This window comes from Uloborus diversus, chromosome 1 (genome assembly GCF_026930045.1).
Source record: "Uloborus diversus isolate 005 chromosome 1, Udiv.v.3.1, whole genome shotgun sequence".
Classification (NCBI taxonomy): domain Eukaryota; kingdom Metazoa; phylum Arthropoda; class Arachnida; order Araneae; family Uloboridae; genus Uloborus; species Uloborus diversus.
Window position 1 is genome coordinate 22236833 of NC_072731.1, and position 14442 is coordinate 22251274.

The 14442-nt window shown below is 33.5% G+C and overlaps 1 long non-coding RNA gene across 1 annotated transcript; it reads right to left on the bottom strand.

Annotated features, from left to right (window-relative positions):
* Positions 1–309: 309 nt before the first annotated feature.
* Positions 310–12927, bottom strand: LOC129228366 (uncharacterized). Its single transcript, XR_008580916.1, has 4 exons — positions 12813–12927; positions 10497–10535; positions 3376–3419; positions 310–443 (listed from the first exon to the last, which is right to left on the bottom strand). It is a non-coding gene; the product is annotated as an uncharacterized LOC129228366 (long non-coding RNA).
* Positions 12928–14442: the final 1515 nt, after the last annotated feature.

The window sequence follows — 14442 nt, forward strand, 5'->3', positions numbered from 1 at the left end:
ATTCACAGTGAAAGCTAAGCAATTTTATGTATTACTAAATTAATTTCCTATCTTTAGTTAATTAATACTCGAAGTAAAATTAACTAATAATAGCCATCGGGATTATTTTTCAATAATTAGATAAAAGATTTTATATTTTTCATCTGATCAGAAACCACATAAAGCACAGGCAACTTTAAAAGTCCACTAGAAAGACTGCTTTCGTGCAAAATGCACTGCACCAAAAAATAAACTTTGAACGTGAACTTCTTCTGGTGCCTTACATGTTTTTAGGCCCAGGCCCCCCATTAAAGACACTCAACTAACAAGAACATTTCAGAAGACTTTATTTGAGCCGAAAGAACATCAGACAATGTTTATGTTTGTTTTGTTGCCGAATGGTTTCTTCCGTCCTGTTGCATAATTTTATCCAAGTCTTCTTGCTTAAAGCTTGACATTTTAGCCTGCAAGAGATAAAGTGTATTTATATACAATAATGCAGTCATTCAAACATGTTAAAACAAATATACCTGTAGATGTTGAATATTTTACTGTTAGGAAACTAGGAAGATGAAAAGTGAATTTCTTACAATTTAAGAGACCAATATTTCTTAGTAAAAAAAGAATGTTGTGAAACCACACGAAGACGTTTTCGCACGACTATTAAATCCGAAATAGTATCCGGACATCGCTAGACAACTGAAGTCCTGGAAGTCCAAAAGTCTGAGAGAGGCTGTCGCGACAGATTAAAAACAGCCAAAATTACGATGCATGCGAAATACTGACAGGATTGAAATCCAAAATTAAGCGCATTTTGCCAGAAATCTGCCGAATTTGCTAAACGTTTTTGCGACAGTTACTTTTCAGAAGCATCAAACAATACTATACAATTTTCAAAACGTTCTGTAAATTTATTAAAATATATTTATTCCATAGGAATTTCCAAGAATTATACATAAATATTTTTTTTTAAAAGGTGCACTTTTACACATAAACCTTCCACAAATAATTTTTTGAGTTATACAAATACGCAAATGCCGACATACATCCGCACAAATCGAATTAAAATTGACTCGGGATTGGCAGAACTGGATTTTTCGGTTGCTTGTATATATGCGTCTTTAAAAAAAATAAATAAATAAATAAATAAATAAAATCTCTAAAGGGGTCTTTTGTCCCTTTTTGGGGGGAAATCATTGCTAATTTCGATGCGAACTCAAGTAGTGTTATAATTTGGCGAACACTTGGCGATATATCACCAGTCTTTTTTGGTCGTCAAGTTTTGTCCCCAACTTGGGGAAAAAAATTGGCAATTTTTTTTTTTTTTTTTTTTGAATCTGGTTTCAATTTGGCCATTGTTGGTGATATTTAGAGAGTAAATTATTGAATCACATTAAAATTGCCAGTATTGGGGAAATAACATTAAGTTTGTGTAAAAGGAAGTCATGTGATGCACACATCAGCTCGTTAATTAATTTTTTTAAGTTTTAAGAGTTCAAAATTGATAACGTTCGACAATTACACACACAGTACTGTCAGTTCAGCTTTTTTTAAACGTTTTTTCGATACCGCGTATAGGCGTTCGCGCATAGGCGTTTGATTGTAGTTGCGCAGCAATCTTTTAACATCCACTTTCAGTTAACCATGATTTTTTTTTTTTTGAGCAATCACGATTGCTTATTGCTTTCATTTGACTGTTTTTGGCGTTCCTATCATTTTATTTTCCCGCCAACACCCTCTGCAGCACCACCGTCTACCGGCCTCACGATGTCCTCTAGCGAAAGTCGTCTCCAAGTTGCGTCAAAATCCTACACTTACACGCATGTACACACACACAAACACATACACACAACACACACATACATACACCTACAATTACACAAACACATACACACACTCAAACACATACACATACGCATACATACAGACACGTACACATATAGATACCTACACATACACACACTCATACCTGCACACAGACACAAACACATATGCCTACATATACACACACACACACGAACGCCTACACACACAGCACTGCTTACACAACACGCACAAACATGCATACATACACATACATACACGCACCCACACACATGCACCTACACAAACACAAGCGCATTCATACACACACACGCTCGTGATTGCGAAAAACATAATTTGTATTCAAGATACCAAAAATTCAAATTAATATTTTTTTTTTGTTCTCATAAGTTCGTAAAACCAAGCCCGCTAAAGAAGAGTAAAAAACTAATTTTAGTGAAAATAATTTATTTATTCCATTGATCGACACATTAACAAGAAAAAGCAACATCCACGGATTGTACGTAGGTGTAAATTATCTCCGACCTTTGTGTTAGCATAATGAAGTATACTTACATTCAGATTGATCAAAAAATAAAATGAATTTAGCACGGACATTTGCGAAAACAGTATTACATGGTGAGAGAGTTTTCACTACTTTTTTAGTCAGTATCAAAAATATGGATAAGTTTCTGTCCTGAGCATCCCAGGTTTGGAGTCCTATGCTGTACTTTCTTAATTGATCTCAAGGCCAAGCAAATAAAACCGTGCCTGAGGATACTCACTGCTCAGATCTCAGTGCCATTACAAATGTTGAATGGACAAACAGCAAATTTTTGTGCTAACAATACAGTGTGCAAAATCTTTAAGTGCCCAGTCACGGCCTTTCGATGCGCTCGCCGTTGATTAAAGACAGCATGAAAATTTGCTAAGCAGGGTAGACCGGGGCACGTTTACGCGGATTTTTTCAATGATTTTTCTAGTTTTTACGTTCTACCTTAAGAAATTTTAGACATTGTGGTTTTTGTGGTTTTTGCCCCGAACACGGGGCAAGTTTACGCGTCGAGTGGGGCACGTTTACGCATATTAAAAATGATACCAAAAGTAGGTAAAATAGATAATTAACCAAATTTAAATGCTTTTTTTTTCTTGAAACACAGTTTAGAAATAAGAAAATTACAAATAGTTATTTAAAGAACATTTTATGAGCTAAAAAAGCCACAAGGCTTATTGCTAATTAAAAACATAAACTATTTAGTCATCTTCATCATCACTCTTAGATTATACTTGAAAAAAAAAAGTATTTTCGTAAAAGTAAAGTAGAAAGTATATATGTATATCTATATGTATCCTATCTATCTGTCTACATATCTATCTATCTATATATATATATATATATATATATATATATATATATATATATATATATATATATATTTTATTTATTTATTTATTTACTTATTTATTTATTTATTAACTGCATACAATTAGGTAATAGAAAGGGTAAAGACATGTGTGTGTCAAAAGTTCTTCCTGTTCATCCGATAAAACATCATGTTATTAAAGATGAAATAGGAAAGAAACGTAACTTACCGACTTACAGAGTTAAGGAGAGGACTCGAATGTGTCAGGCACATCTGCAGAGAGGAAGAGAAAATAAATTAATTATAAAAACTTGAATTCATTTCTAACAAGTTAAGTTTCTGCAATCAAGAACTTTGGCTTGGTAGCTACTTTATGTGGGTAAAAACTATAAAATGGTACGCATTTCAGTTCATCTTTTCAGACACGTTGTTCCCACCTAATATTATTTTAAAAGACAAATAATGATTTTTTAAAGTGAGTTATTGCAAGGTCGTCTTGGCGAGTTAAAAAAAATCTTAGTGTATCTTCCACTCCAAAACATCCAAAAAAACTATAAAATTCCGCTAAAAATTTTTAAGGATACAAAAAACCGGTAAGAGTGTTATTAAATTTCAACATAACGCGTCACAAAATAAATAAATAAACAAGCCATTTAATCAAAGTAAAGTTGTTGAAATGTAAAACAATCCTTCCACTCTATTACTTATTACTAATTTCAGCAAAAGACCATGTTACCGTAAAATAACCTCATTCAAATTTAGTGTATCTAAGCTTTCAAACTTAAACAAAATAGACTAAAACTGAATGGCAAAAATTTTAAATATTTTTAAAACTTTGCGTTGAACTTATAAGTCAAACAAATACATAGCAATCAAAATAATTATAAAAAATGTTCAAAACACCAACGGAAAGATAATGCTTTAATTTAAATTGCTGAAAACTATTCAAGTTACGATTAAATATAGAATTATCACGACCAATTTAAAACCGAAAAGTTATGATTTGCCATTGGATGGATATTATCATTAATGCGAGTTAGTACGTACAACTTTGAATTTCAAAGTAACTAAAGTTTTCCCGAAGTTGACTTAAACTGAAACTATTTCAAAAATAGTGTTTTCACAATTAGAGCAACTGGATGAAAGCACCAGTAGTCAGCCATTTATATGATCGATTGTTGATTTTTGTTAAGTTATAAATTTAAGCTATCAATACAACAAAAACATTGTAAAACTTTAGGCTATACTTTACTTATAATGATTCACTACTTTTTTTTCAAAAATAAAAACTTTTTCACTTTAAAAACTAATCTATTGTTAATACGAGAAAATGCACCAGTAGTCGGCTATAGAAATCCTGTGCTCGACCGTGTATGAGCCCATTAATCGGCCGTTTCATTTTCATTACTCTTATGGGGTTGGAGTGAGTAAATGTAGACAAAATTTAATGCGAAACTTACAGCACAGCATTGCACTTGTGATGATTGACAATATGATTGACACTTGAATAGTTGGTCCATATTCAGTAGAACGAAACTTCAAGATACGGGACATAAAATTAAAATTATAGTTTTGAAATTAAATTCTCCTGAAAGCAATAGAAATAAAATTCTTTCAAAAAGCTCTAAAAAGATTCGCAAGCAAAATCCCATCTAAAGCAATTGATCATTAGAAACAAAGGTACTTTAGCGAGAACGATCTGGAGCAGGATAAATTTTCTAGGTAGATCCGTATTTGTAAAGTTTTCCAGAAGAAGAGAGGGGGAGGGGGCAAAGAGTATGAACTCAGCACATTTTATAGGAAAAAAGTTGCAGAATGCAAGCAAAAAAGCATAATTACATTGTGTTAATGTGTAAGATTTACAAAAGGTGAAAAGAGAGACCAAATAGGTGGAAGAAAAAAAAATCATGACGCGCATAAATGTACGAAAATGCAAGCAATCAAGCCATCGTTGATCAAAGTATCAGTTTTTTTTCTTTTCACTGCTTTTATTTAATGAAATTTTACTAATTCGTGTTCTTAAAGCCAAGTTTTTACATCAATAAATCGATTTTGGTGCTATCTCCTTTTAAAAAGAAAATGCTCATTTTTCATAACAATCCAGGGGAACATGGGGCAAAGTGAAATAGCGGGGTAAAGTGAAATGGTGAAATATTAACTCTGATTTTAGCGCCACCTATCTAGTGATCTTTTTAACTATGAAGTAGCACATGCAGTCTATTCCTGTCAAGAAAAAATTACCTGTGAAAATCAAAGCATATAATAGAAAAAGCTCTAAAATTAGCTCTGAAAAGCAAAGTTAAATACAAACTATTTTCAAAAATCAGTACTCAAATTGTAATATTTGATTGAAAATTAAAAATTAGTTTGTTATTATCAAATGATAAAGTTCTTGTTATTAATATTTTAAACATTAATTGGGACCTTTTAGTATTCGGTGCAGTATTTATTTAGTTAATATTTTGTTTATTTATAGTTTTAATATTTTTCACAATTAGTCAAGTGCATGCGGGGAAAAGTGAAATAGTTTATTTCGTTTTCTCATTCAATCATTTACGAAATCACTCACGCATTCATTTTTTATCGAATTTATTTACAATCCTCCATTTAAGATATAATTATTTCGCTCATTTTTTAAATTTATTTACTATATTATTGACTCATTAATTTTTCCTCGGGCATGAATTAATAAATAAATTTATTTATTACTTTATTGTTGATTTATCTTTTTCTTTATTAAATTATCCTTTTATTTGCTCATTATTGTATTGAAAAATATTTTAGGCACAATTTTTCTGCCATATTCGGTATAACGGAACCCGGGAGCGTCCCTGTCGCCAAAGAAACCAAACGTCCGCAGCCAACAAAAGCAAATCCACCGCCAAAAAAGACGGAAGAAAATAAATGAGAGAACAGTTTACACGACAGAACAAGTTGGGGTTTTCTGGGTTTTTCAGCCCTCTATCTCAGCCCCATGAAGACCCCTCGGAGTAAGTTTTGGTATAGGGGAGAACGGGGCAAGATGACGAATTCCTTATTTTTTCCGTTTTTCCCCAGTTAACAGCATCTACTGGATACTATAAAGTCTCCTATCCGCTGTTCGTTCAGCAATAGTATAGAGACGCTGAAATCGTCTTATTTGTGTTAGTTCTGAAGCTCTGATTGTTAACCGTTGCCACGATCTAACTTTTATGCATTTGTAAATAAGCTCTGCTACAGATACAGATAAGTTATATCGTGTCTCTTTAGCATTTATGAGTAACTTAGTTTAAATACTACCTATTACCATGATTAAATGTCAATTAATCGTCTTCTTTTATGGCAATGGAGAAGAATCCGTTCAAACAGGCAGTCCGGGGCAAGATGATGGGCCGAAACGCGGGGCAAGATGACGAGCTCGTTATCTTGCCCCGTGTTTCAGAAATTATTAAATTTACTATGTTGTCCATTTTATTAAATTCTGTAAACGCTTATTTGTCTGTGTGTTTGTTCACGTGACCTTGCGCTTCTATCTCCTCTGAGGTTAAAGGACGCATTGAATCAAGGGAGATGTCGTTCGAAAGCCGTTGACCAGAGGCTATTTATAAACTAGTTGACGAAATAACTAGTTGACTGAATTAAACCAAGCAAAGAATATCCTGCTCTGTTGATTATTGACAATCATAAATCTCGCATAACTTTGCAGGCTATCTTATGTTGCAGTGAAAAAAAAAAACATTATCATGCAGTTGGGTTGCCACCCCACACATCGCGTCGTCTCTAGCTCCTGATGCGTCACTTCTCTGTCCATTAAAAACCTACTATAGCCAAGCATGTGACAACTTTATGGTCATTCATCTAGGACAAACTATCACAGACAAAAACATTGGTGGGCTTTTGAGCATCGCTTACTTTAAGCCAGCTACAGTTGGAAATGACGATAAAGGGGTTTAAAGAATGAGGGATCAAGACTCATTCTCTTGCTTTTAGCGGCCTATGATGTTGTTGGCCATTAAACTGAGAATAATAGCGCTAATCCTCAGACCATGGGAGTGGAAATGCAAAATAAAAACCCTCCAGACGAAGCAGAAGTTATGGCAAATGCCGATTCCGATGCACCAAAGAAGCCTGTTAGTGTTTCTGATTTCAATGCATTGCCTAAAGCAACACAATGTGGGGGGGGGGGGCGAAAGCAGAAAACCGAGCTCAAACATTCTTACCAACACACCCATCAAAGAAATGTCAGAACAAGGAGCAAAGCGGAAGCACAAAAAAGATTATTTAAAAAAACAGGGAAAATAAGCTTGTAAAGCTAAAAAGGGAGTAAAAAAATTGAAACTAAGTTCCTTTAGGTCCAATTCATGCTAAGCAATTCAGTTGCATCAACTACAAAAAATGGTGTTATAAGATGCCCTGCTTGTAAAGAGGAATATTGTGACCCTCCAACAGAAGAACGGACCCAGTGCTGTAAAAATCAAGATTGGTGGCATGAGGCATGTTCCAGTTATGAAAATGGCATTTTGTATCTATTGTTCGCTACACAACTTAACACTTCAACATTACGCTCAAATGGGTTACGCTTAATTTGATACTTTGCAAGCTGTAAAAACAGTTATCATTTTTAAAACTAGGTAACATCTTCAAAACATAAAATGTGTTCAACCTTTTTCAACGTTGTCATCTTGCCCCAAGGTCAAAGTCATCTTGCCCCAGTACTGGGGCAAGATGACGATTTGCTAAGGTCATGAAAAAATAAAAATATCCTTCGTTATTTTTATTTGAAAATTAAATGGTAATATATTTAATACCACAAAGGACTACTCTAACAGCTCATGTGAAATTAATTTTACTATCCTTAAAAATGAATTAATAAACAACAAAAATTATTAACATAGTAATCTTGCCCCGGTCTCCCCTACTTAATCTCTAGTGGCCCCTGACGACGTGAACCAAAATACAATCCCCTGGACCATCAGGGAGAGGCGGAATTTAAGTTAGAAAATCGCTGTTCATGAAGTTTTCGCTTTCTTTGACACGGCTACAGCCCAGACAAAAAGATGAATCAAGCTGAAATTTCGCACACACATTCCTTGTGCCCTACTGATAAGCCTTTTGTGCCATTTGACACCCCTCTCCCTCCCCCTCGTTTTAACCCCCCAAATTGTACATTCCCTGGGTTCTATCACAGCCCTCCGAGGGGTTATGGTAATGGTTTTTGTATACATATTCTTGGGGGGCCATAAATTCAATCCCCCAGGGACATCATGGGCAGGAGTAATTAAAGTTTGAAAATCACTAATTTCATCTAAATTCATATGCACTTACTCTTAGCTCATAGGGTTTGTTAATCTCTGACTGTAACTGCAAGGTTAGAACAGATCTAACAGTTATTCAAAAGTTGTCTTAGGAAATGCAATTCAATCAAGACCAAAACAGATCCAACAGTTTCAACTAGACGTTAAATCGCGGATATCACAAATTTACCACAACGACTGCGCATACGCGCGGACTTAGCTCATTGGGCTTTATGTTTTAAGATTCCATATTGTTTGTTTATATTTAAGCTGAGAAACAAATTAATGAATGAGATTCGAATGCTGTTCTCCACATCTCCTCCCCCCCCTTCCAAGTTTTGCCGTTACGGAATTTCCTGCCCCTGTTTTTCAGTTTTGATATCTTTAAGGGAGGAAAAATTTAAATGTCGGCGCGAAACTGGGGTTAAACCATTAGAATATTTTGCGTGAAATATTATATGAAACTGTACGTATATGAATACGACACATATAACATTTTAATTGAATGCGAAAAATAGCACTTTTTTATTGGTTTGCTTCTTTTCTAATGTAATGCATTTTTCACAAACAACACTTTATGAGTTGAAAATATATGAAATACGTGTGTGGATATCCGTGCTTTGCAGTAAATTGCTAGCAGACAACATTTTTGCAATGACTTTAAGCAAGACTTTTAATGAGCTTAGTCCGCTCGCATCATGGGCAATCGCTGAGGCAAATTTGGGATATCCGCGATTTGACGTCGAGTAGAGTTGTATAGATCTTCTGACACATTTAAATTTAAAATATTTAGTGGCATTGTTTTTTTTTTTTTTTTTTTGATAACATGCGTTATTTCGTCTTTTTAATGAACTTTTAAACAAAACTAGGTATTAAACAAGACAAAGACTTCGATCAAGAGAAAGATAAATTATCAAACAATTGAAATTACCCATAAAACGTAAAATAATCCACGATTTAAGAAAAAAGTCATTAAATAAAAAGTGAAAAGCTAGATTAAAATAGCCCGCAAGCTGTAAAACATTTAAAGAAACCTTTATGAAAATGTTGAAACTGTAATAGAATTTATTGCGAAGTTGTAAAATACTCGAAAACAACATAATTTGAAACATAGTATTTCATTATTCAAGAAGTTTTCTTTGCGACAGAGAGGATTCAAGGATTGCAATAAAATTTAAACGGCCCAATTCTCGCAAAACGAACATAGAATCTTAATGATCAGAAAATAACTTGACGTAAAATTATTCTTGCCATTATTGTTCCCTAAAAGCACAAAATAGCGTTGTTTCAATTGAAAATTTTGTGACTTGAAGTTCTCAATTCTAAAAATACAGACAAAGTAATAGTATCAATGCAAAAAGATGTGATGTTTCATCAAAAACACCAGTGTTGTAAAAATTTTCCTGCCAAGAAAACCTTTAACTATTCCTCACAAAAAAAGAAAGTCTTCATCCTAAACCCAAAAACCCTCAGCCTTAAAAAGTTATGATATCTAATTTGCCCGCCACGTATCTGCCAAACCATCATCCTCCTTCTTCTAGTTTTTCATCACACTTACTTCCATTAGAACTTCCTCCCACCTTAAACTCCTCAGAAATATGGATAGATCCTTTAAATTGATTATACTGTTTGGCGGGAAGCTTTTCAAAGTGAAGTGGTTGCTTGGTTAGCAAAAAGCTTCCCGCCAAACAAGATAAACAATTTAAAGGATCTATCCATATTTCTGAGGAGTTTGAGGTGGGAGGAGGTACTAATGGAAGTAGGTGTGATTTAAAAAGGAGAAGAGGGAGGTGATGGTTTGGCAGATACTTGGCGGGCAAATTAGATATCATAACTTTTTAAGGCTGAGGGTTTTTGGGTTTAGGATGAAGGATTTCTTTTTTGTGCGGAAAAGTTAAAGGTTTTCTTGGAGGGGAAATTTTTACTACAGGGTATTTTTCAATGAAATACCTTTATACCGGTATTGTAATTGCTATTTTAGTATGTTGAGGATTTTTCTAAGTTATCGTAGTCGTATTGCAGTAGCTGTTTATCCTCATTGTTAAAAATAAATAAGTAAAGAAAAAACATAACTTACAAGGACCTCTTAACTTTCCCGGTAATGGAAGCATTTCAGCTGAAATAAAGATAATAAAAAATAAAAATACAGCATGTGTAGCAAAAATATTTTTCAAAGTATTGCAATTAAGTCATTTAACAAGCATTGTGGAGTTGTTGAGCCAGTTTATGCAAAGACGGCCAGGGTTTTTTTTTTTGGTATAAAAGCCGTTTTCGAGAGAGGGGGGGGGAGCAAGCCCTCTTCTCCGTAAGACATTCCAAATTTCTGCCATATAGTATTCCGCAATCTCTCTTTTTTAACATTTTAGTTAAGTTGACGGTGTTTAGTTTTATGACAGTGCTTATTTCAGGGGAGTTTTTTTCCTCCGGAAGAATAAAAAATGACGAAAATATTTTTTAAAAATGACGTAACAACACTTCGAAGCCGATCATTTTGACTTTTCTAGGGGGAGGGGAAAAGGGTGTATAGTATATTCAATAATATTTTAGTAGAAAAACAACAAAAACCAATCGCATTTAATACAGAGTTAGCTTAAAATAATATCTTGGTTTAAAAACGTTGAATTACATAAACTATTACACTTATTACTATAAATGATACATAAAAATAAAGATAAACTGTCAAAGTTTTTTTGAACGCAACCAACTACTGAAACGAGCATGTTCCGCGCTAGCGCAGCCGGAAGTTCCTTCCGAAAGGGGTTTCTTGGTCTCAAAATTCGTTACACGTGTAATCATTACTATATTATGATTGGCAACAATGTTAAAACCAAGATCTTGGCTGGGGGAGTTACCCCAAAACGGGGAGGGGGGATTGGGGGTGAAAAGGCCTTTTCTTCCACTTCGCTGCGCAACTGACGTTCCGCATAGTTGGATTGACCGTGCAGGTGATAATGATTTACCAGTTAGGCGTTGGCAAACCAGATCCCAAATGTCGAGTTACGACAGGCAAACACATCAAATATTTGTGAATGAAAAAAAAAAAAAAAAACTTTCGCAGTTTATCTGTTCTTTTATGTATCATTTATAGTGGTAAGTGTAGTAGTTTATGAAATATATATTTTTTTTAATTCAGGATATTCTCTTAAGCTAACCCTGCATTTAAAACCATTCATTTTTCAAAGCAGCGGAGGCATGGACCCTCTGACCTCCCCCCCCCCTCTTCATGTCTCGACTAACTGCTCTTTTTTCGTGCGACATTTATAACCTCTCCTCCATGCAATAAAATGCTAGTTGCGTTAGTTGGACTGTAGTCCAGAATTTTTGCAATCAAACCGACTGTTCATGTTTTACCGGCTCAGGAAAAATGCTGTGATTTTATGAAAATGTCAATTGTACTGAAAAAATAATGGAGGGATTTGCCTTTCAATTAAATTGAAGACTTCTGACTGTACTTAACGCTGCAAAGTACAATGAAGAGCATTGTTTTTTTCCTGTTTGTAGAGTATTTCGCGACCACTTATAACAGCGAATTCGAAATCGAAAGCTATGATCTGACATCATCTTCGGATTTCGAATTTGAGACAAACAAGCTTGCTATTGTGGCTTCCTCATGAGCGCCGTAAAGCCCTAAGATATGACCACTGTAGAACGTTGAGACGCTGAACACTTCCGGAAAAGACCATAAAAATGCATCAAAGTGAAGACTTTAGTTATAAGAATTTAATGAAGCATGATGGGATAAACTGTACTTCTCTGTGAGAAATATTTCTACCATATCTTGTTCTGTTCCTTTTTTGCAACACTTTAATTAGAACACTCATTTCACCGCACCCTACGAAAATTTAGGCTAGTTAGGAATGAATAGAATAGAAGAAAGTATATGGGAAAAAAAGGGTTCCGTTACAATTTTGTGTAGCAGCATTTGAAACAATTAGAAACGAAGGGATGTCGGTGATAAAATTACAAATTTGGACGCATCCAGTGTAAATAGTAAAATAACCTCTAATCTATTTTGAGGCAAGTAGGTGCTACCATGCAGCTTGATTAATGAAATGATTTTAATAAACGCCTACTAAGGCCTATTCCAATAACAGCATTTGTAAACAAGGTTCTTAATTATCTTAATCCAGTTTATAGCAAAATGGAATGACTCGAATTCGTATGGGGATGTTATGGCATGTCCGTGAAACGAAAATGACTCAGAATTGTTTTATAGCTACCCACAGTCAATCGCAATAAATTTATTGTTATAACTGTAAGTTTTCCTTATGATAGTAAGAAAATGATAATTTTTCATTTATAACTGTTTTACAAAATGAAATGCTAATTTCTAGAGGAATAGAGAATAAGTAAAATTATTTTCAATGTCATGTTGTAAAAATTTGTTACTTACCAAATTCCAACTGACTGAGCAGCAAGACTGCAACAACTACACACACCACGTAGTAGTAGGACATCTTCTAATAATTATCGAAAGAGATATGATCTTTCAAACGCTTCATTTCACTTTTATAGAGGCCACCAACATTTCATATGTTAACAGGTGTGAAATACTGAGTCATATTTTGGAAATATGCATCAGCTGAGCTACCAATTTATTTTTACGTCACTTGTGTTTTCAGCAGTTTCTATTTTGTTATATGAATAAATCCAGCAAATTAGTATCATAAAGAGGCGTGTACACTGTATATGACGTTTTCTAGAACACCGTTTGCGCAACTTTTGAGTTAAAATGTTTTCTCCTAAAATGTCTGGTTTTCGAAATGTGTATACAGCCACTTACGGCAAAACATGATACGCCAGAGATGCTACAGCAATACTCTGAGCTTAAACTTAAAAAAAAAAAAAAAAAAAAAAAAAAATAATTCTAAAAACTGTTTTCAGAAAGAACTGATTTTGAAAAAAACAAAATTGAAGCGTTAATAACGATTTTAATGTTTTATAATGTAATTTGACATTAAAGAACGTGTAAATGTACATTTATTCGACCACTGAACAAAGTGTTCTGCACACATTTTCCTTAACGATAAAACTATTTATTCTCATTCTAATTTTTAATTCTATTTTAAATGTGTTTGTAAGTATCGTTTACACAGTAAAACTACAACGCAAAATAAGTACATGGTTATTGATTAATTTTAGAGCAAAAGCAAAAAAAAAAAAGCTTATCCAGCTGCATAAAAAGTTAACTTTAACGGTTTTACAAATCAAACATTAAAAAATAATAATAAAATATGTTAGGAAATCTTATTTTAGAACGGGTAATTTAACCTTGCTTTGTATACATTTTTAAAAATATTTTTCTGATAAATTGTAACTATTTTTGTAAGATATATAAGTAAACTTAAAAAAAATCTATTTGAGTTTAATTCGTGTAATAAATGATCTTGTATGATGAAGTAAATTTAGATTTAACACTAGAATTACGGCGATCTTTTTATACCTAGAAATACCGTGGGGGTCATTTTGACCCATGAGAAGAAATCTGCATAGTTTCCTATATAATGTTAAATATTTTTAAAAATTAGTTTAAAATAAACATATTTATAATAAATGCAGCTTATAATACAGAGATTTTCAGGGTACATAATAAAATATTTTTAAAAAAAGTTTAAATTGCTCTTCAAAAAACCAGCGCTGCTTCAGTTGTATTTCAGAAGCTAGCGGCAAATGGTTCATTTTATGTACAAAAACATTATAAATGCTTCAGGTTCTTAAAATGATACATTCTAAAAGACATTTTTGAGTTTCTGCTCTGTTTCAGCATCAGTAAATGTATTTGCAGTTCTTTTTTTCTCAAAAGGGTCTATATGACACCTACCCGGAATTTTAGTTGTAACCCTTTAGTTTGGGTTTAAAAGAATTATAATTTTCTTGGAAACTTTTTATTATTACACAGCACGATTATTTAGGAAAAGTCAAGAAAAAATGAAGCTTTTTACGAAAATACAGAGGAGTAGTTAGCAAAAAAAAGTTTGATTGGGGTCAAAATGACTCCTCCCGTAATTCTTGTGTTAAACTTA